Below are 22923 nucleotides of genomic sequence, written 5' to 3'. Positions count from 1 at the left end.
GTATTTTAGAACGAGCGCGCTGGTAGCGGCCATCTAAAGTATTAGTCAATTTACCTCTGTTTAATATTCAAGACTGACCGGAGTGTGACCGTGAGGGACGCCTTCGGCCGAGGCGATTTCTCTGAGCGACATGAGCACCCGAATGAACGGATGTAATAGTTACTAGTGAAGACAAAAGGTTCAAACATTTATCTAAATTACATATTGATATAATCTTCTTAATGTTTTATAATTGGAGTCAGATAAAACGAGGATAAATATATTAATATTCTAAACCATCTCATATTAAAATTGGAGTCAGATATGAGTTAAGTTTAATATAAATCAACATTGTGCACTGGAAAGACCGAACATGCAGTGAACCTTCATCCACCATTGGATACCGTCATTGGACCAACTGGGTGGACCTTACAAAATGGTGACCCCATCTGTAAGAATTGAAATATTGCAAATATTCTGATATCTTTGACAATTCAAAACATGAGCTGAAAACAGAGACTGGTAACTTCACAACTCAGCAAGGGGAATGCGGGAAAAACCAGTTCCTGCTGCATTTGCATCTGAGTCTGCTTCATCCCCCCAACTCACACATATGGTCATTTCAATGTTTGAATGTTCTAGAATTAACCAAACTGACTTTAACTATCATGTTTGATATCATTTGAAATGTCTCAGTGCGATCGGTACAATGGTCTCATTCTCTCAGAAATAGACATAATCAGAACAATAAATATATAACTTCAGGCATCTTTTGAACCACTGTGAGGGGTGTGACACTAAGTGTGAATGCCTTTTGTTATACATTCACACCCCCTTCCTTGAGGGAATTCTTGGATTATTTAAGGTAAGGGCTAAGAAAAGCTCAAGGCGATTCTGCCTAACCAGATCAGCCCATAACATGGGGTCTGCCCCATGTTATGTATATTTCAAAGTCAGGAATGCATCTTTTTCATCTTGGATTTATCTTTGATAATTTGATGTTTTGTATTGATCATTTATGAATTGACTGATTGAATTGGCATAATACATTTACCTGACTAATAAATTGTAATGTTTGACCATATTTTGCTCACTCTGTAATTATTAATTCAAGTAGATTACGCTGTATCCTTGTTTCCGCACGTCTTGTGTCAGGTCAGTAGACGGACTAAAATCCAATTGAGATGGAGCATTGGCACACTAATTGTGTTTTAGCGATCCGGCTGACTCTTGATATTGATTCATGTGTACTTAGGTGGAAAGGGCGATAACTTCCGTCTAGGTCAACAAGGTGTTGCACGACTAACCTAGATTGGGTACCCGACCTTTGTTTGAAGGTAATATTATTCTAAATTAAGTTCATATGGGAAACCATGGGCTTGGTGAAAACCAAAGTTACTATAGAGTCCAGTAGTCGGGTACATTTATATTAATGCCCTAACCTCTAATTAGAAATGATGATTGTCTTAACTCAAAGGTGTACATCTAAGCGGGACTAACTAAAGTATTTTAGAACGAGCGCGCTGGTAGCGGCCATCTAAAGTATTAGTCAATTTACCTCTGTTTAATATTCAAGACTGACCGGAGTGTGACCGTGAGGGACGCCTTCGGCCGAGGCGATTTCTCTGAGCGACATGAGCACCCGAATGAACGGATGTAATAGTTACTAGTGAAGACAAAAGGTTCAAACATTTATCTAAATTACATATTGATATAATCTTCTTAATGTTTTATAATTGGAGTCAGATAAAACGAGGATAAATATATTAATATTCTAAACCATCTCATATTAAAATTGGAGTCAGATATGAGTTAAGTTTAATATAAATCAACATTGTGCACTGGAAAGACCGAACATGCAGTGAACCTTCATCCACCATTGGATACCGTCATTGGACCAACTGGGTGGACCTTACAAAATGGTGACCCATCTCCGTGATCTCCCAACTCAGGCGAGTTACGTCTTTCCAGCACAAAATGGATTTATATCAACCAAGAGGTTTGGATCTTCTATTCTATCTTCAGCTGCTGTGGTAAGTCAATTCTTCTTTGCCTATTAGAAATGTTGAGGGAAAGCTGGACGCACCCTATATAAACACATTGATAGAATGAGTCGGAAATGCTCAAAAATGTTAGACCGGAATGCGTTATCCGGTGGGGTTGAGAATTAGACAAAACCACTTTGATTATCAGGGACATGATAGCAGCAGTATAGATAAATGCCATCCCTTGCTCTGAAATCTCTTTGTCTGCTAGGCAGCAAGAGTTGAAGCTTAAAATTGGAATAACATCATCCAAATTATATTCTGGGACTCAGTGGAGAGTCACAAATTAGATCCTAAAAGTTTGAATCAAAAATATCCATTGTTTTTAAATCTACTGTTTTATAAAAAAGAGAAAAATGGAAAAAAGGAAAACAGGAAAAAATGGTTTAAGATTTAAAAACAATTGTAAACTTTTAAATTGGATTAATAACAACAGTCTGTTTAAAGGCATTTGCATGTGAAAAATAAAGGTGAGCAGAACAGAATGATTTGATTGCAAAAAAGACAAATAAGCTCTAATGAAAACTCTGCTTTTTACAAATCAGAAATTTGCCATTTAAATTTAATGGGGATAAATTCAAATATGATGCTGATCAATTAAAATATCCACTATACTTTAATTTAATCTCGAAACAGACTAAATATAAAAGATTTTAGCTTTAAATAAGCCCTTAGACCTCCTGATGGCTCAAACCTTTTCATATTCAAATGGCCTGACAGAGAGCAAAGAAGTCTCACCTCAGTGATAATAAGATGCTCAGAATGTGTTTGCTGTAATTGCATAAAACAATGCACTGTGTTCTAAAACACTCTCCAGAGACCAGATATAATTATATTTAATACATACTATTTTAATATAATATAATTACATTAGGAATAAACAATAATGTACATTATATTATAATCGCCAATCATGGCACTAAAGACTAGAGATGAAACATTCACTTTGAGGAGGTTTGCTTTCTTTATGCTTAATGAAAACACTGACAGAACTACTATAGAATAACTGATTGTAAACCAATATAATCCTCGCTGAAAAAACACCACCTACAATTAAAATTTGATCAGAGAGTTAAACTCACCAGAAAAATAATGAAAGGGGGATGGATATGATAACATTCAGAGTTACCAAAGTTTTTATGGGTCAAAAGATCTAAGAATCTGTGAGTCACACCATAAAATGACAACCGTTAAGCAGAGAACACCAAAAGGGTGAAATGATTTCTGCCAACAGATCTGACTGTTAATGAGAGCAAAAAAATGAACTATGGGTATCGGCCCATTAGATTGTGAACTGAAATTAATGAAAAATCATTGATTGATTCAGAAAAATGTCCCCAGCGGAACTGGGAGATAATGCTCAGAATACAGCAGACTGTGTAAACAGGTGTTACACACTCACAGATCTGACCAGCAACATCATGTGGCTTCCAGAATTAATATTGCAAAATGATGCATTAACATTAATTCCACATGATTGAATTTGAAACTGATGAAAATTCTAAAATAACTATGGTTCTTCTCTGCTTTTGTTCTCACCTTAGGCGGACGAATAACAAAGAACACTCAAGATCCGGTCCACATCAAACAAATACAAATGAGGGCGACAAAAGGTTAAGCCATAACCTGAGAGGCCAAAAGCCTCCCATCTTGCATCTCAAAGCAAGAACCCCTGTGAGGCAAATCCCTCACCTCCTGCAGTGAGTCTTCTGAAAAAGTCTTTGATCAGTCATCAGAATAACAATTATCCACAGCTGATCTTATCAATGGATTCAGCATTCTAGGAGGCTATGTAATTTCACAAAACATCTTCAACAAAGATGTAAATTTACATGTTAAATGAAAACAGAGACACAAAAAGATCTCATAGTTAAAATCTTACCAAATTGCTTAATAGCAATGGGACTAAAACCATGGTTCCTGCAAAGACCAATAGCAACAGACTCTATTATTACGAATCCTAGTGGCATTTTTTAATTTGCTTTATACTATACACATGTTAAACCACATGTCCTGGATGAAAATGGAATTAACTATGTTGAAATTCATGATATTTGTTTCTTTGATCTCCAAAAGTAGAAAACTCTGCTATCCCCTGTATAGCTGCAGTTTGAACTACAAACAGGAGTATAGAGTGTGATAATTAAATTAACCATGAAAATGCATTTTTTACAGGATCCGGCTTTGAACATTGCACCTTAACATGCTCCGTAAAAGATATTATATGGAATCAATTTGAGCCGGAACACACCTCATGTTCACATTCTTATGCTGGCTCCCTGCTAAGACAGGACTAAAATTTTGCAACACAATTATAAAAGTTGATTACCATTGTTTGGAGCATTACACTGACACATAGCCACAGGTAAACCCAGGCACATAGATAACACCTTAGTCTTCAAAGACCCAGGAGTCAAATCTCATTAATTAAGACCTTTTGTCCATGTTTATACAAACAAAACACATTAGCCTCACACACATAGAACAGAATAATTAATCTGATGACAGACGAGACAACAAACACCCTCTGACACCCTCTGCCAGCTGAAAAGAAATTACACATTTGCATGGCTTTGACAACAAATTGATGGTATAAAACTTCAATAGAGGCGAACTTGCCATAGATACACTGACTGTTGTGGGGATGGTTGACAAACCAGAGGGCCCCTGGTTTTCCAATCTATCACCAATAACAGGTATAAGTGCTAAAGTGATTAAAATTAAACCGAAGTGAGGACACTTCTAATAATCACTAGGACATTTTAAATTTGACAAATACCATCAATTGTGTTCAAGCCCCCCCACACACACATAAACACACACACACACACACACACAAACACACACAAACACACACACACACACATAAACACACACACACACAAACACACACACACACACACACACACACACACCACACAACATACACACACAACATACACACACAAACACACACATTATTATAGATATACCTTCATAATTATGGTTAAATAATGTGATTACTATCATGTATGACAAATATCTTCACGTTTTTTCATTTTGAAAATGAATGTCATTTATTTGAATGTATTGTCATGATGATATGTTTTATGATGCATACTGCCTGTTATACTGTTTTAATAAGTTGCACTGACCTTTTGATAGCTTTACCTTGAGTAATCCAAACCAAGAATATTTAATATTCTCCCTATCATTATACCCTATCTCAGTGGTGACAAAGAATTATCTGTTTTTGATTGGACCATTTAAACAGATTGAAAGAGACCTGAGACCAGTTGTACGACTCGCACTTGCTGACTTTTATGCTTTGATCATATATTTTATGCTTAACCTCATGACTTTCTCCAATGCAGAATGACACAAGTTCATTACTGTTCAATCGCTGAGCCATCAAGTTGCTGTTTAGGTGTCCGAGAGAAGGCAGTGTATACACACTGTAGACCCCCACATGCCGATGTCTGCATATCTGGAGGTGACCAGATTCATCAGAAGAAGCAGACTATGAGAAGCCCACACGACGTGGACACTTTTGTCAGGGGAAGGACACAGTGGAAGCTATGAAGGCCTGTATGGACTGAATGAGCAGTGCATTCGGGTCAGGCTCATCAAAAGAGGTGAAAACGAGCCTGGACCTGTTTAGCTACCTGCTGAACACGACTTACAACTGATAATGCTGCAGAGACTGTCTTGAATTGCCCCTGAACGACCTCAACAAGGATACATAGTGACCCCATGGACACATATATATCTGACCCACGGGATCAAATGGGGGTTATCTGTAAGAATTGAAATATTGCAAATATTCTGATATCTTTGACAATTCAAAACATGAGCTGAAAACAGAGACTGGTAACTTCACAACTCAGCAAGGGGAATGCGGGAAAAACCAGTTCCTGCTGCATTTGCATCTGAGTCTGCTTCATCCCCCCAACTCACACATATGGTCATTTCAATGTTTGAATGTTCTAGAATTAACCAAACTGACTTTAACTATCATGTTTGATATCATTTGAAATGTCTCAGTGCGATCGGTACAATGGTCTCATTCTCTCAGAAATAGACATAATCAGAACAATAAATATATAACTTCAGGCATCTTTTGAACCACTGTGAGGGGTGTGACACTAAGTGTGAATGCCTTTTGTTATACATTCACACCCCCTTCCTTGAGGGAATTCTTGGATTATTTAAGGTAAGGGCTAAGAAAAGCTCAAGGCGATTCTGCCTAACCAGATCAGCCCATAACATGGGGTCTGCCCCATGTTATGTATATTTCAAAGTCAGGAATGCATCTTTTTCATCTTGGATTTATCTTTGATAATTTGATGTTTTGTATTGATCATTTATGAATTGACTGATTGAATTGGCATAATACATTTACCTGACTAATAAATTGTAATGTTTGACCATATTTTGCTCACTCTGTAATTATTAATTCAAGTAGATTACGCTGTATCCTTGTTTCCGCACGTCTTGTGTCAGGTCAGTAGACGGACTAAAATCCAATTGAGATGGAGCATTGGCACACTAATTGTGTTTTAGCGATCCGGCTGACTCTTGATATTGATTCATGTGTACTTAGGTGGAAAGGGCGATAACTTCCGTCTAGGTCAACAAGGTGTTGCACGACTAACCTAGATTGGGTACCCGACCTTTGTTTGAAGGTAATATTATTCTAAATTAAGTTCATATGGGAAACCATGGGCTTGGTGAAAACCAAAGTTACTATAGAGTCCAGTAGTCGGGTACATTTATATTAATGCCCTAACCTCTAATTAGAAATGATGATTGTCTTAACTCAAAGGTGTACATCTAAGCGGGACTAACTAAAGTATTTTAGAACGAGCGCGCTGGTAGCGGCCATCTAAAGTATTAGTCAATTTACCTCTGTTTAATATTCAAGACTGACCGGAGTGTGACCGTGAGGGACGCCTTCGGCCGAGGCGATTTCTCTGAGCGACATGAGCACCCGAATGAACGGATGTAATAGTTACTAGTGAAGACAAAAGGTTCAAACATTTATCTAAATTACATATTGATATAATCTTCTTAATGTTTTATAATTGGAGTCAGATAAAACGAGGATAAATATATTAATATTCTAAACCATCTCATATTAAAATTGGAGTCAGATATGAGTTAAGTTTAATATAAATCAACATTGTGCACTGGAAAGACCGAACATGCAGTGAACCTTCATCCACCATTGGATACCGTCATTGGACCAACTGGGTGGACCTTACACCCCCGAATCTGCCCTTTCCCCCCTCATTTCTGCACAGCCCTGTGGGGAAACGGTCTGATTTATCTACACAGTGCAGACTATGCTCTTCTGGGGGCAATAATTAATCCCTCATTTATGAAAAATAAAAGACGGCTGCTGATAAGTCAGTATGGTCAGGGACTCATTTGTCTGTAACCTCTGCATCGGGACCCCGAGGGCTGTTTGATTGGACTCAACCAACCACCATACACAGACAAGCCATCAGTATCAGTCACACTGAAGGGCAGAAGCCTTTAGCCTCAGTCTCTGTGCTCCACAACCAGCTTTAAAAGACTCAGCCTGATGGAAATGAAGCACCACATCAGTGTTAGAGACTCCATTTGTTCAGTCTTGAGCTCTCATTAATGAGTTTTTAACCTTCCACACATTTTCACACTGCAGCAGCTTCTGAGATTTACTTTTATGAGATCATTTCTCCAAAAAGACTAAATAATGAAATAAATAGCAGTGTGTGGGTATGTTGTCTCTGAGGGTTCTTTCACATTTGCAGTGCACCCGGGTTGATCTGACTTTGGATGATTTGAACACTTTTTTATTTATTTTTTTACTTTGCTGCGCAGAGACAAGTCATTCTTAAGCTTGTTTTTAAATAGTTGTCTAGAGTGGGAAGTTTTCCCTAATAAAACAGAATGGACATCAGTTACTTTACTTCAAGTAAAGTACAAAATACTATAGTGCAAGAGATACAATTATAAATGTGAATTTTGACTGCTTAAAACCTTTTATCTGAATAAGAATAAAGGCCAAAACATAAGGCAGAAATAAACAAATATTGAAAATAAAATGTGACTTTACGATGCTTTGTAGATCACACTTTACAATAAGGTTTCATTAGTTAATGTTAACTAAGTTAACATGAACTAATTATGAACACAGCATTTATTAATTGTAGTTCAACATATACTAATGCATTATTAACATCCAAATGTGTCATGTAGCTGAAAATCTGATGAGGATTTCCATTAGCAGCACACTCCCATGAAACATTTTCTGCCAGTGAGACTCTTGTTGCATATGCACTAGACTGATTTCACACAATGTACTACTTGTGCTCAAATAAATCATTCATACTATACGTTTCTGCTTATTATTTTACAATTAAAAAAATTGTGAAACCTTCAGTACGTGTGGTCATCAGACTTCTTCTCCACAAACAAGGAGAGGGAAAAAAACACAAGACATTGTCTCAGAAAAATAATTCCAGAAATGTATAATTTGTATAATATTGGCATCAAATTCAACACATATATTCAGGAGATGTGTGGCTTTTAACCTATTACTATTACTTTTCTGTGTTGCTCCAAAACAAATTTCACATATTTGTTTATGAAATAATGAAATGTTTAGTGCGGTGCATTTTTTTTTTTTACATTACTTAAGCATCTTTAACTTTTTTTCATTTTGAGCATTATAAACTCTAGATGATGGATAACAAAGCCCAGAGTGTCTTCTTTCCAAAAATACATAAACTTTGAATGTAGACCAAATCATTCAGCAACTGTAAATGTTTCAACGTGGTAAGAGATAGTGCCTCTGACGGTGAGGGAGAGAAGGCCATCGACATAGCCTCAGAAAACTTTTTACAGAAATCTCATTTGGCATGCTATCTTCATCAAATTTAAAATATAAACTCTTGAAATGCTTGTCTTTCAAGTCATATTTTTTCCAGGATATTACATTAATGTTTTCCTGTGTTTCTATATGGAAAACAAATATTAAACACAATGCATGTTTTCCTCATGACTTCATAAATTATAACTTTTTATATTTTTTAACATGTAACTTCTCCTTTTACCACAGTAAAGCTCCAAATGTCTTCTTTCCAATGATGCATAATTTGTGTTTGTAGCTTACTGGAGTCAGGAACTGTTAGTAATTAAAGTTAGGTAGGTGTAAATCCCCATAATTGAGAGCTGGCTAACAGGGTGAAACACCTATATGTATGATGCAGTTACTGACATTATGTGAGAGTATAGTTGATGCTGTTTTGAGATGGTAAGCACAGCAGCCTACAAACTCGAGAGAGTGTTGAAGCTAGCTTCTGCTGATGAAACTGCAAACTATCTTCTTTTAATTGAATCTCTGACTCTGGCTCTTCTACATCTAAGACAGACGGGTCATTTTTGGGTTCAAACTGTAAAATATTCCTACAAGAGCATTACATTTTCAAATAAAGATGCACTAGTCAGATGCGCTAGATGAAAAAAATAAATAATAAATAATACATTTAAAAATACATCTCAATAAAAAATTTAAGTAGTAAATACAGAACATTTTAGATTTTGAAATAAAGAATATAGCTATAGAAAATAACAAATATGAAAAAATAAATAAATAAATTACAGAAGACACCAGCGATTTCAGCCTGATCTCACGAGGAAACATAAGTATTTTACATTTTGTCAGTTTAGTGGCTAATTTGTACGAATTCGTAAGAGTTCAGTCGTAAGAAAATGTTAGAGCTGTGAACCTACGCTAGTCTCACGGTTCAGTTCGGCTACGATTATCATGCCATCGATTCGGTTCAATTCGATATGTCGGTGCATCAACGATGCTTTTCATACACACAGTTTTATATTTTCTTCACAGCAGCAGTTCTTGTATTAAAATGTATGAATATATTTATATTTATATACTATTTGTTATACAATTTTGTCATTTAATACAAACAGTACAATAAACTGTACCTTAAACAACACGAGCATTTAGCAAATAATATAAACAAATATAAATATCCAGCTCACATTCTGATCCTTGTCTAGTTCCCTTACACCTCTTTGATTGGTCACACCCTCAACAAAAACCTTTGCGATTGGCTCACAGCTGATGCATGATAGACACGGTGGAAAAAACTCTGCAGACACGCGCTCGTTTCTGTATCCAGAAGTAACGCTGTAAAACAGCCGAGAGGAGAAGAAAAGTCACGCTAGAAGGACAAATGGGCCAATGTGTGTGTGTGTGTGTGTGTGTGTGAGAGAGAGAGAGAGAAAGAGAAATGGAGTACTTTCATTCTCTCGATCTTAGTGAAATAGGGGCTTTTGCTTTTAATGTCAGTGAAAGACTGATCCAGCAAACACACACAGTGAAATTGTGCACAGTTTATGAGTTTTAAGTAGTTAGAGTGTTGTAAATACTCGCGCTTGCCTCCCTCACGCATATGAGGTAAATGACGTCAGTAATAACCGGTTATGGTTATTACTGAACCGATACCGAATTGTCCGCGTCTGCATCGCAGTGCACCGAAGAAACGATTAATTTTGACACCCCTAGAAAACGTACAATTTTAAAAAGGAGGCATGGCACCCAATCCGACCCCTAAACCCAACTGTCCTTGGGTGATGAGCAAATCGTACTAAATTGTATGAAATGAATCGTATGAATTCATATGAATTAGCCACTAAATCAAAAAGTTACGAACTGCCGTGAGATTGTGTTGGCTATTTAAAAGGGGGTAATGCAGAATGATAAGCATAAGTGTGAACGCAAACACATTTAGTGTTATTCATTTATAGTTTTTTCATACGTGGTCTAAGCAGGTTTTTAAAAGAATATCCTACAAGAATTAAAACTTTAACCAGAGATGTCTCTCTATATCACAGCTCATCAGCCCGGTTTGTTCCAGTACTCCTCCTCTCTCTTTTCTGCTCCTGTCAGGAGTCTGGCTGCTGAGAAGTGATCAAAGAGCTGGAGTGACAGCAGCTCAAAAGAAAGGTGGTTGTTCTGTCACATCAGGTAGTCAGCAACATAAACGTTCACCTCTCAGTTCGGTAGACACATGGGTCAGGTCTGAAAGACTTCTGTCCCCCCTTAACCAACCATCAGCCTAGCGGAAAAAGGTAGGTTCGAGGAGCGTCAACCCATCACTCCCCATCTCCCTTCCACCGGTACATTCTATCAGAGTTAGTGAGGAGCAACTCAAGCAGAGGAGTGTTTTTCCACTGATAATGTGCGTTTAATAAGTATTAGATTGGATGGCAGATGGATATGGTCTGAGCACTGTAAGAATGACAGTTTGACTTTTCATGCCATTGATGCGTGGGTTGACAGCCCACATGTATTAGCTAATGGTGCGGTTCCACTGGCATCTGTTAGCGATGGTCCAGTGAGCTCACAATTATCAGATGCCATGGATCACTGCAGGGGCCCATTACAAACAAGTTTGAGAGTGTATGTGTGTGTGTGTGTTAGTGCTCTCTCCTGTGGAACGCAGGGTCAGTGTCTCTGGAGAGATTTCTCAGAAACCATCTCATTGTTTTTTTTGTTTTTTTTTTTTGCGGTTGCCATGCCTCGCGTCTTCAGGAAAAAGATGCCACCGTTTGTTTTGAAACAGCAATAAAGGAGAATGATGCTGTGCTTGTCTTTTCCCGTATGTTTTCACAGCCTTGTTGACCCTAGTAAATCAGGGTATGTGCAAACAGGATTACCCCAAAAAAACAGATAGCATTAATTTTCTGCTGCATTGGGCAGGAGAGCGTTATTGAATAAAGCCTGAGCTGACAATATCCATGGCACATAATCAGTGATATATAAACCTCCCAATGGATGCAATATATTCTAGAGATGAATATTGTCCTGTGCCAGCAGTTTTTTTTTATTTATTTTTTCAGTTTAATATCCCAAAGGATTAATGTTCTGGATGCCGTACAAAATAGAAGCTGTAGATGCAAAGCGACAGTGACGCTAGGAAGGAGAGTGTAATGATTTCACATTTTAATAAGAAAGAAAATTTGATGTGCCTACATCAGTGGTGTAGTCGAGGCCATACACACGCATAGTCCCTACTAGAGCATTAATCAGGCCATAAAAGTTAGGCTCGATAGGGCCCGAGCCAGACAAGTACATTAAGTAACACTTTATAGTAACTACACACTATAAATAATTTATTAAGCATAAGCATATAGTGAATTCATTATTTGTTAAGCATTAACTCAACGTTAACAGACGTTAGTAAGCAGTTTATAACTGCAGCTACAAATGCTGTAATCTTGACAACCACATTTATAATGTGCTTAATAATATTATTTTCATCATTTGTGACTGGTTGATTTTTCATTACTAAATAAAGTATCGCATTATCTACAAACCATTTGTATTTAAGAGTAGTTGGAGGTTTTTAGGATCATTCAGAACAAGTTAGTAATTGATTCATAAACTATATAAATCAACATTTATATATCTTATTATTCAGGCATATAGTAATGGTTACTATGTATGTTAATAAATGCTTTATTAACTCAACTTCATGCAGTTTTGTGACCTAATCTAAAGTGAGGACTATTTATGATTTATAAATCCCTAATAATTGACAAAGGCTTGGTTTAAAAGGAACAACAATTTTTGCAATCTTATCTAAAAGATCTGGGTGTCATATTAGACAGCAGTTTAACTTTTGAAAATCACATATGCCATGTCACAAAAACTGTCTTTCTTCTTTCTGAATCTGCATCTCATTTTCACAGAAAGTCACATTTTCGGCTGCACCCGGATATATTGAAGTAAGCCTACAAGACTGAAATGAAATACGCTGTGTTTTCCACCAGGGCAACCAAGAGTTCTGAAATATAATTGGATAAAATGGCAATGGGCTGGTTATAGAGACCAAAACAAATACAGATATTCTGACACGGTGTGCACATTTTCAAAGGAGAATAACTGACTTCAGCATTGTTTTTCAGATAAACAAATATGTTCACTTAGCATGTTTCTTAAATATCTGCAAACATGGTATTGTTAAGGCTCGTACACATCGGGATGCTTTTTGTTTGCATTTATTGTCAGCATTTTAGGAGATGTTTTTCCGGATTTACACCCAAGCAATTTTCACTGGCATCAAGCAGAAGAGTATGCAAAACCACTCCTTGACGTTAGATGGCGCTACACAACTTTAAGCTTCTGACACTTGCTTATAACAAAGAAGTAGAGGAAGAGAGGAAGTTCACACACTTGTTGTTAAAGTTACTGGTGACTCGAACAAGCATGGATGGTTCAAGTATGAGCTCCAGCTCTAGCGATGAAGAAATGATTATTGTTCACCAGTGCAATAAGCAGCTCCACGTTCATATCGCCTCTGGGCATCTTCTTCATTGTGTGCTCGCATTGACAGCTTCGCGCTTGAGCGCCTCCAAGTGCTGTTTACTGTAACTTCAGCAGCTCTGTGCACATGAACAAAAGTGGCAATCTGATTGGAAGAGAAGGTTTTGATGGCGTGTTAAAAAAAAAAAAAAAAAAAAAAAAAAAGAGCACGAGGCGTTCCTTAAAAAATTACGCTTTTACATCTGCCGTTTTGCTCGTTAGTGTGCACAATCACATTGGCACCCTTTATTTAGTCACGAGGCATTAAACGTCGACGGAAAACATGAGCAAAAAGCATCCCGGTGTGCACGGGCCTTTATGCTTAAGAAGAGTCAAAAACGTACATACAACACCTTTAACAGAAGACAGAGACTAAAACAAAGACACACATTCTGACACGGAACGCACATTTTTAAAGGGGAATAACTGACTTAAGCATTGTTTTCCAGACAAACAAGTAAGTTCACTTAGCATGTTTCTGAATTATTTGCAAACATATTATGCTATTTTAATAGACTCAAAAACTTACATACAACACCCTTAACAGAAGACAGCAAAAATAAAGAACAAATTACAGCTTCATCTCCTCATAAGACACAATAGAAGCATCTGGTGAAGAACCTGCTGCATATTCCCACACCTCAGGTATTTTTGAACATCCTCTGTGACTGCCTCCCGCAGAATAAACATGATCTCGACCTCCGCACAATCTCCCACAGGGCCCAGCTGCACCCTCCACCCTCTCCCCCACCGCACCGCCCTGCAGGACCCATCAAGAAACAGCCATGTAGAAGAAAAAAAAAACATTGACTAACACCTCCTCCTTACACTCCTCCAGCATTCACCTAAACCTCCCATCCATTTCATGTCTGGAATTGCATCCAAATCTCTTGCCTGTGCTGTTTCTGCGCTCACCCCTGAATCATTATTACCTGATTAAATGTGATTAAGCAAAGATCATTAGCAGCTGCATGTGCTGTCACTAACGATTAGAGTGATGGAGGAGTCATATCCAATACGCTCGCCCGCTACACCCTCCTGAGACCCTCTCTCTCTCTCTCTCTCATCCGGGGAGACATTGTTCGCCAATCGCCTTGGACACTGTGAGCTTGTTACGAGACAGTAAGTTTCTTTCTTGTTAAACTGAGTAAATCTTCTATGATCTGCCCTGAACGAATACATTTGCACTTCAAATGAGTTTGATGATAAAGATAGTGAATTAGTTTTGAAATGAACGCTAAGGTTCTGTGAGGTTCTGTCAGTCACGGCGTTAAAAAAATGTTTTATTTAAAAAAAAAAAGTTATTATTTACTCTCATTTACTCATGATGTTGATTTTTTTTTTGTGCACAGTTATATGGGTGGATTCTACTTCTTCTTCTTATTATTATTATTATTATTATTATAGCTTTAATTCAATCGTTTTTAAATAATACCCCAAATTACATCATAAAACAACTATTTGCATGTGTATTTCAAAAGTTGACACTTAGCTGATGATTGATTATAAAGCGTGTGGCATGCTGTTCTGAAAGAGAGCCCTGAACTCTGAAGATCTTCGAGCCCAGGGCTCCCTTCCATTTGAAGGGCGAGAAGGGAGTTTGAGCTCAGGTAAGTATCCTGAACTCCCCTGCTTATTTATGGCTAGGCATGGAACAATAACCGGTTTCAAGGTACCGCGATTTGGAAAAGTCAAGTATTAAAACTGCAACAAGGATTTGTTATACCGTTTCTAAGGTATATGTAAAGGTTTTTTTAAGCATTATTTTTAATGTGTTGTAAGGAAATCTGTGTTTTTGAAGCTAATGAAGACAAAAAAGTGAACGGTTTATTTTAATTAGATAGCCTGACATGTTTACTATTCCAAAATATTATAAATGTTTCCTAAAATGTAATATATTGTAATAAATGGGGAAAAAGGTGTTGGTTTTTACTAAGACATTTAAAAAGAAATTATTTTACAGCAGTCAACAATACAGTAAAACTGCGATATTGTGAGATTGGTTATCCTTTAAGTGGAATCACAGACTAGTATCTTTAACACAATGTGAGCTTTCATGCTTAAATTGCAAACGACTCGTGCTTACCACAATTGCCTTTAAACGGATAACATATGTTTCACGTAAAAAGAAGAGATGAGTAAAAGAAGAAATAAGTTTAAGTAATAGACGAATGATGTATGTGGTAATGGGGTGGGAAAATAATAAGCTTGTGCTTCATCCCACTCCATTTTTGACCATGTTGAAATGTATTTTTTGTTAATAATATTTTGTGTATGATATTTTGTTTGAAAATAAATGAATCAAATCAAACATAAAACACATCCACGCATCAAACTTGTATTTTGCCATCTCTATTCAACATCCTCTGAAGTAACGCATGTACATCCAGCACCCCAGAATGTTACCCCATTCTTTAAACTAATGATCAATTAAGAATTAAGAACACTCAGCACTATAATCTAACACAGAAAAAGCAGAATTAGATGGTCTACTCACAGTTTGCAGTGCATTTGCTGTCAGATCCAGTACAGCTGACTGCTTCATCTTTCACTTCAAGCTTCCATTAAACTGTGGCTTGTTTACAAAACAATGTGGAGTCAATGTTCTGAAAAGAAAGAAAAAACATAAAACATCAATATTATTATATTATTTTAAACCCCCATTAAATTCTAAAAACGAGCCATCTACTTTTTTTTCCTGATATATATATATATATATATATATATATATATATATATATATATATATATATATATATATATATATATATATATATAATTTCCTGTTTTAACCAACTGAACGTTTTTTTACTCTACAACAATGGTCTCAAACTCAATTCCTGGAGGACAACAGCTCTGCATAGTTTAGCTCCAACCACCTCCAACTCACACCTGCAATAGTCTCTAGTAGTCTTGAACACCTTGAATAGTTTGATCAGATGTTGTTGAAGAAAAACTGTGCAGAGCTGCGACACTCCAGGAATCGAGTTCAAGACCTATGCTCTACGGTTTGTCAGCAGACTCAAGCAGATGTAGAATGTTAGCAAAATGTGACAATAATTAAACATAACAAACTTTGCAGACCCTTTTACTTCTCAGAAATGACCAACACAAATAAAATAAATGAATCACAACTTTCTAATGCATTTCTGAGAGTGGTGCTTAAATTGAAAATGCTGTGGGTGTGATTAAAAGTGAAGGTTTCTCGCATCTGAACCTGAAATTCTAACAGGATTTGAAAAAGGGTTATGAATATAAATATCCTTCTTTCAGCCTGAATGCTACAGCAGAGGAAGGAAAGCCCAAATCCTGACGTGAAAGCTTCTGTGTGGTGCTAAAGCCTATTAGCTTGACCTAATCATCAGAAAACTGGGGGGATTATCTGAGACCCGGTAATTGAGATATTCCCACTGAGGAAATGCACAAACACCTGCAATAGACACCTGTGGTCCAAGCTGTACTGGAATTATTTGAAGGTTTATCTTGGCAAAAACCAAGCAGAGAAACAAGTTGTGGCCTCGGGTTAGCGCAACTCTGGGTTGTCTTCAATCCTGAATGCATTATCCGCTATTCTCTTTAAAGTCTCAGTTGATTCTAATAGGATGTGACTTCACCTTTGGCATTTTCGTTTGATTAAAACATACAGTTTTGACTACACTGTTAGTGCATATCCCTTCAATAATTGTGAAGAGTGCCTTCTGAGTCCTGGTGCACACCAAAAAGCACACCATTAAAATGTAGGCAAACTCCACACAGAAACGCCAACAGGCCCAGCCGGGACTTAAACCAGCGACCTTCTTGTTGTGAGGCAACAGTGCTCATCACTGAGCCACCGTGCCACCAGTTCCTTTTCATTCATTCATTTATTTTCTTGTCGGCTTAGTCCCATAATTAATCCGCGGAATTAACCACCAACTTATCCAGCAAGTTTTAAAGCAGCGGATGCCCTTCCAGCCGCAACCCATCGCTGGGAAACATCCACACACACATTCACACACACACATACACTAAGGACAATTTAGCTTACCCAATTCACCTGTACCGCATGTCTTTGGACTGTGGGGGAAACCAGAGCACCCAAACCACTTTGATATGTAATCTAATTTGTTTGCATCAACTATACATCTCAATATGGACAACTTTTCCAGTGTGGTCAGTTTGCTCTGTAGCTCACCTTGTATGGTGTTGTACTTGTGATGCAGCATGCTCAGCTTTGAGTACGGTGAAGCACTGTAAAAGCAATGTAAAGTCAAGGTAAAACTTTTACCTTATATTTGCTTTTGAAAACACTATTGGTTGGGTTTAGGGACAGGTTTAGATTAATACTTTGCAAAGTGATGGACGTGTACAAGAACTATGTGTATCTGAAATGTACAACAGATCACACCGCAAGTAATGGATTTCAGATTCGCAGAAAATGGAGACAGCACCCACCATTGTTTTTCTAATCTGAAAGGTGCAAATAAACGTAACGAAAGCAATGCATTTTATAAAAAGGAAGGTTGAGGTGTGTATTCAAAATGAGCATGAGTTGCAACAAATTGAAGTTTTGACTGAAATATAAATACAGTGAATCAATAAATGAGCAAAAAATAAAAAAAAACTCTGAGATGTCTCTTCAAAGGTTTTTAAAGAGAACTAAATGTCTCAATGTGTCCTCCTTTTATTTTTTCTCTCTACCTTTAGCAATTATTTTCACATTTGATGAGACAATTCCAAGACAAATCATGGATACTTGATCATATTTAATACTTGAGTGAATCAGCTGTGAAGGGACATTCTAAAATAAATTAAAAACGTTGCTCTTTTTATTTTCTCTTCATTGTGTTCTCAATAAAAGTGGCAATAGGGATAAAAAAAATTAAATGGCACTTGTATTTGGCAGGAAACCAAAGAGGAAAAATTCAAAGTTCTGCTCCCTGCAAATTAAATAAAAGCCAATGGATTTACTTTAGGCACTGATTTAACCCTAAATTGGATAACAGAATCTTTTTTGTGAACATTTAAATGAATGCTTTGAATTCTCCATGTCACAAAGTGGCTAACTCATCAATTTAAGCACAAAAAAAAATAATCAAATGTTTGTTGTCAATACACAGGCTCAAGACCATTTTTAACTTGAATAGACTATTTTATCCGCTTTAAACCCAATTCCTGCACATGAAAGCTAAACAGTAGAAAAAAACCTGGTGAGTTTTTCAACCTTTGTCCACCACCAGACCGAATTCAAAGCATTCATTAGGAATGCAAGACCGGCGGGTCTGTTAAATAAATTGATGTGATTGAGTGTACGCCCAAGTACAGATCAAAAGAGGACAGAAAGACCAACCCTGCAGAGCTTGCCTAGAAGGTAGGCAGAATTACAAAGAAAAGACTTGTTAAGATAAATGACATACACGTACAGATTAACAGCATAGGGCATATGTTGTTTTACAAATGGGAATGTTGTTTTAGAATGATTTGTAGGGCACTAAAAGCTGTCTGTTTGCATTTAATTGCCTCATCATCATCTGCATAGCAGGCCATATTGAATATGCTGTGGATTGAAATAGAAGGCAAATGATGAACTGCGATTCCAGAGGCTATGCAAAGGAATCTTCAGTTTAAACAGAATAAGAAGTCTGAAATAATGAAAATTACCCACCAATTGATTTTATCAGACAAATGGAGCCCAATGGCCAATTATTTCCCTTTGCCAATTAACCTTCCCGGCAGCCCTTGCTCTCCCCCCTGGTGGCATACTGACTGCCAAATGTGTTTGCACTCATCAGCTATAGCTAGCTGATGAAAAGAGACAGGGGACTCAGTACATTAGCCTAAGGGTGGGACAAATATCAACCTATCATTCCATAAGTAGCTTGCTGTTCAGGTCCATGAGGTGAGCTCACCCACAAAACATCAATGAGATTGATGAATGAAGCAAGTGCTGCTTCCAAGAATTCATCGTCCCTCGGCCCAGGAGAAATAACTTAAGGGAAGTTTTCACCTGAAATTAAGTTCTGTCAATATTGATCACTGCAGAAACATCCGCTGTTAAGACGTTGACTGTTATGCATTTATTTACTGCAAAGAGGTCGAGTAGGGTCTGTCTGTGGACTGCAAGACCGCGATGTAGAATGAAGGGGCGTAACTTGGTGTAGAGGTGTAACTCGAAGTTACGGAGACACACATGTCAAAACTATGTAGTCGGCAGGATGGTGCTTAGTAATTAAAGCTTACATCTACTCCACACCTAACCCCCACCATTAAAGTTATTAACTTCTGCACCTAACACAACCCTAAACCAAACTATCACAATTACTAAAGTCCACACCTTCCCCAACTCTACACCTTTTCCAACCTTAAACCCAACCATCATCATTATTAACATCTACACCTTCCCCAACCCTAAATCCAATCATCATCATTATTAACATTTACACCTTCCCCAACCCTAAATCCAACCATCATCATTATTAACCAAACCATCATACAGTAGTTATTGATGTCTAGCTCCAAACCATCATAGTTATTAACGTCTACAACTTCTACAAACCTAAACCAAACTATCACATTTATTAACATCTACACCAGGGGTCACCAACCTTTTGGAAACTGAGAGCTACTTCTTGGGTACAGATTAATGTGAGGGGCTACCAGTTATTAAATAACACATTTTTTCAGTTTACTTTTAATTATATGTTATTATTAATAATTGATTATATTCATCTATGTGAAGACATTGATCATGTTAATGATTTCTCACAGTAGTTGTCAACAATGATATATCAAGGTAGATAAATATTAATATGCAACACTTCATTTGTCTGAAATTGTTTTTAAAGTTTTTTTAATATATAACTTAAAGTAATTGTCAAATTTACACCAATACAAGTGTGATTAAAAAAGAATACCTATAAAATGATTAGATGCAGCTTACTCATATGTGGTGCTATGGTGAGCTATTTACACTTTTTCCAAACCATTATAGTTATTAACATCTACACTTTGTCCAAACCTAAACCAAACCATCATACAGTAGTTATCAATGTCTACACTTTTTCCAAACCATCATAGTTATTAACATCTACAACTTGTCTAAACCTAAACCAAACCATCATGCAGTAGTTATTATAGCCTTCGCCAAACCATCATAGTTATTAACATCTTCAACTTCTCCAAACCTAAACTAAACCATCATAGTTATTAATGTCTATAACTTCTCCAAACGTAAGCCAAACCATCATGCCTTAGTTATTAATGTCTACCTTCTCCAAACCATCATAGTTATTAACGTCTGCACCTATGTTTTACTGTTATAATAAACTAGATTATGGACTAGATTTACAAATAAATGTAAAAACACAAATGCACATTTCAGAGGGGCTGCGTTTTATGGCAGGGGTAACAGCCTTTAATGTACAGGTGTCAGCATGCACTGAGGAAGTCGACAAAATTAAAGTTTAAATAATATGATGATGAACTTATTTTGACTAGCATGTCTCCTGATAGATTTGTTTTTAGAAAGAAGCAGTAAGGAGGAATGAGGTCAGGGAGTTTAGTCTAATAAAACTAATTCTTAACCATAAGTCAGGTCTAAGACAACACACAACAGATAATTCTATAAAACATTTTTTGTGTGTTTTATACAATCTATGGAATTTCATTCTAATGAAATAAATATTTTTTCCAGTGATGGGCGGGGCTTAAATTCTCACTCCAAACTATAGCCAAAAGTTGGCAGCCCTGTATAAACAAAAAGTATATCAATTTGAATAAACTGCTAAACAGATTAAGGAGTAATTGTCAACTTTAGACAAAGAAGATTGCATAGTTGTTAATGACATACCGTTATATTGTGGTAAAGTTGGGTTTATATTTGCATTCATTCAGTGAAAACTTGTTTACCATGTAGGTATGATTTCAAAACAACATTAACTTTAGCACTAACGTTGTTTATGTAAACAATTGTCAGTCATTAGCTGCTAATATGATTCCACCTTTTAGAATATGCAATACTTTTCTGAAAGTTAAATTATTAATATTATTAAGGAGAAAGTTCGAATGTGTCAATATAAAACTTTACCTCAACTAACTTACTGTTAATGGCATTTACACAACTGTTGAGAACACAATATATATAACTTACGGCTTAGCCAAACAAACAATGCCACCAAAAACGATTCTGTTATTACAACTTATATTACAACAACGGCATGTTTGTAAAACATAGCAAAACCAATAATACTCACGTGTCAAGCTGAAAAAATCCCCACGACCGTTTTCAAGCCCTCCAATAATAAGTATTATCTCGCCAGCGATGAATGCTTATTAATGCAAGTCAGCATTTGTAACGCTTCTTTTTCCAGTAAAATAAAGCTTAACCTTTTCCTTAGGCTCAGTCATCTTTCTTTCGAATCTGTCTACAAATCTTCCGCTTGTTTACTCTTCATTAGTCATTTCGGTTTGTTGGTCTGTTGCACCGATACGTCAATTCGGCCGCCATGTTTATCCGGTCAGGTGCGCAAGCGTACAGAGCTTCACAGTTAAAGCTCACTTTTGTCGTGTATACAGTATAAAGTAATATGTAACGGCAAAAATAATGTACAGAAATTGAAACATATATAACAGTAAAAAAAAATAGTCCACACATTATTATAATATTACAACTTGTTCTAAGCTAATATAGAATAAGATAACCTATCTGAAAAAAAGTAACAAAATACTATGAAATAGCAAACGTGTATATGAATATAACTAGAGTATGACCAATACTAGTATTATAAGAGTATGGATGTACAATTTAAATTCGCATAATTAATAGCAGAAAATAGACATTAATAAATAGAGTGTGTAGTGAATATATTATAGTACAATAATATAATAACCTAATTAATATACTGATAGTAGCCAATTTTATAATAATACTGCAACAATAAAGCAATAATAAAGCAACAATAATAGTACAAATAATATAATATATGCTAAATAATATATGCTAATATATGCTATATCCTTGCTTTAAATGGGGTTAAATCGAAATTCTGATTTAATTCAGTTAGTTCACTGATATATGTGTGTGTGTGTGTGTGTGTGTGTGTGTGTGTGTGTGTGTGTGTGTGTGTGTGTGTGTGTGTGTGTGTGTGTGTGTGTGTGTGTGTGTGTGTGTGTGTGTGTGTGTGTGTGTGTGTGTGTGTGTGTGTGTGTGGTTTTTTGAAGTGTCTCGGAGTCACAGAGATGATCTTCAGTTTTTCTAAATTTACTCTGTCTCAATTTGTTGTGTTTGTTCAAAGGATAGAAATAACTGCCTTAACATAATTCTTTTAGCGTACAAAAAAAGGCTGCTAGCGTTCTATTATTTTGTCCAGTTTTTTTATCAATTTAATTAAATGTTCAGACATACACACTAATTTGTTGTTGTTGTTGTTGTTTTGGTTTGTTCGATTAAATTATTACAATAATTGAGTTTCCAAAGAACTCTTATGGATTTTATTTATTTTTATTTTTTCATGTATTGTTTGTTTGTTTGTTTGTGATATCACCCACTCACTTGCCACTTGTATT

General features: G+C 36.5%; 2 long non-coding RNA genes across 11 annotated transcripts in view; one reads left to right on the top strand and one right to left on the bottom strand.

The window, feature by feature from the left end:
• LOC137488332 (uncharacterized) overlaps positions 1-21877 on the bottom strand; it is a 300450-nt gene extending 278573 nt beyond the window's left edge. For all 10 annotated transcript variants that reach the window (XR_015515355.1, XR_015515356.1, XR_015515357.1 and 7 more), the window contains exons 1-3: positions 21612-21877; positions 17555-17610; positions 15878-15986 (exon numbers count right to left, since the gene is read on the bottom strand). This is a non-coding gene — a long non-coding RNA (uncharacterized LOC137488332). The remainder of the gene's footprint in view (positions 1-15877; positions 15987-17554; positions 17611-21611) is intronic.
• LOC147839822 (uncharacterized) lies at positions 866-6435 on the top strand. Its single transcript, XR_015515406.1, has 2 exons — positions 866-2012; positions 3569-6435. It is a non-coding gene; the product is annotated as an uncharacterized LOC147839822 (long non-coding RNA).
• Positions 21878-22923: the final 1046 nt, after the last annotated feature.

Source organism: Danio rerio, chromosome 18, assembly GCF_052040795.2.
Source record: "Danio rerio strain M-AB ecotype USA chromosome 18, GRCz13ab, whole genome shotgun sequence".
Classification (NCBI taxonomy): Eukaryota; Metazoa; Chordata; class Actinopteri; order Cypriniformes; family Danionidae; genus Danio; species Danio rerio.
This window is presented reverse-complemented; position numbering and strand designations above follow the sequence as displayed.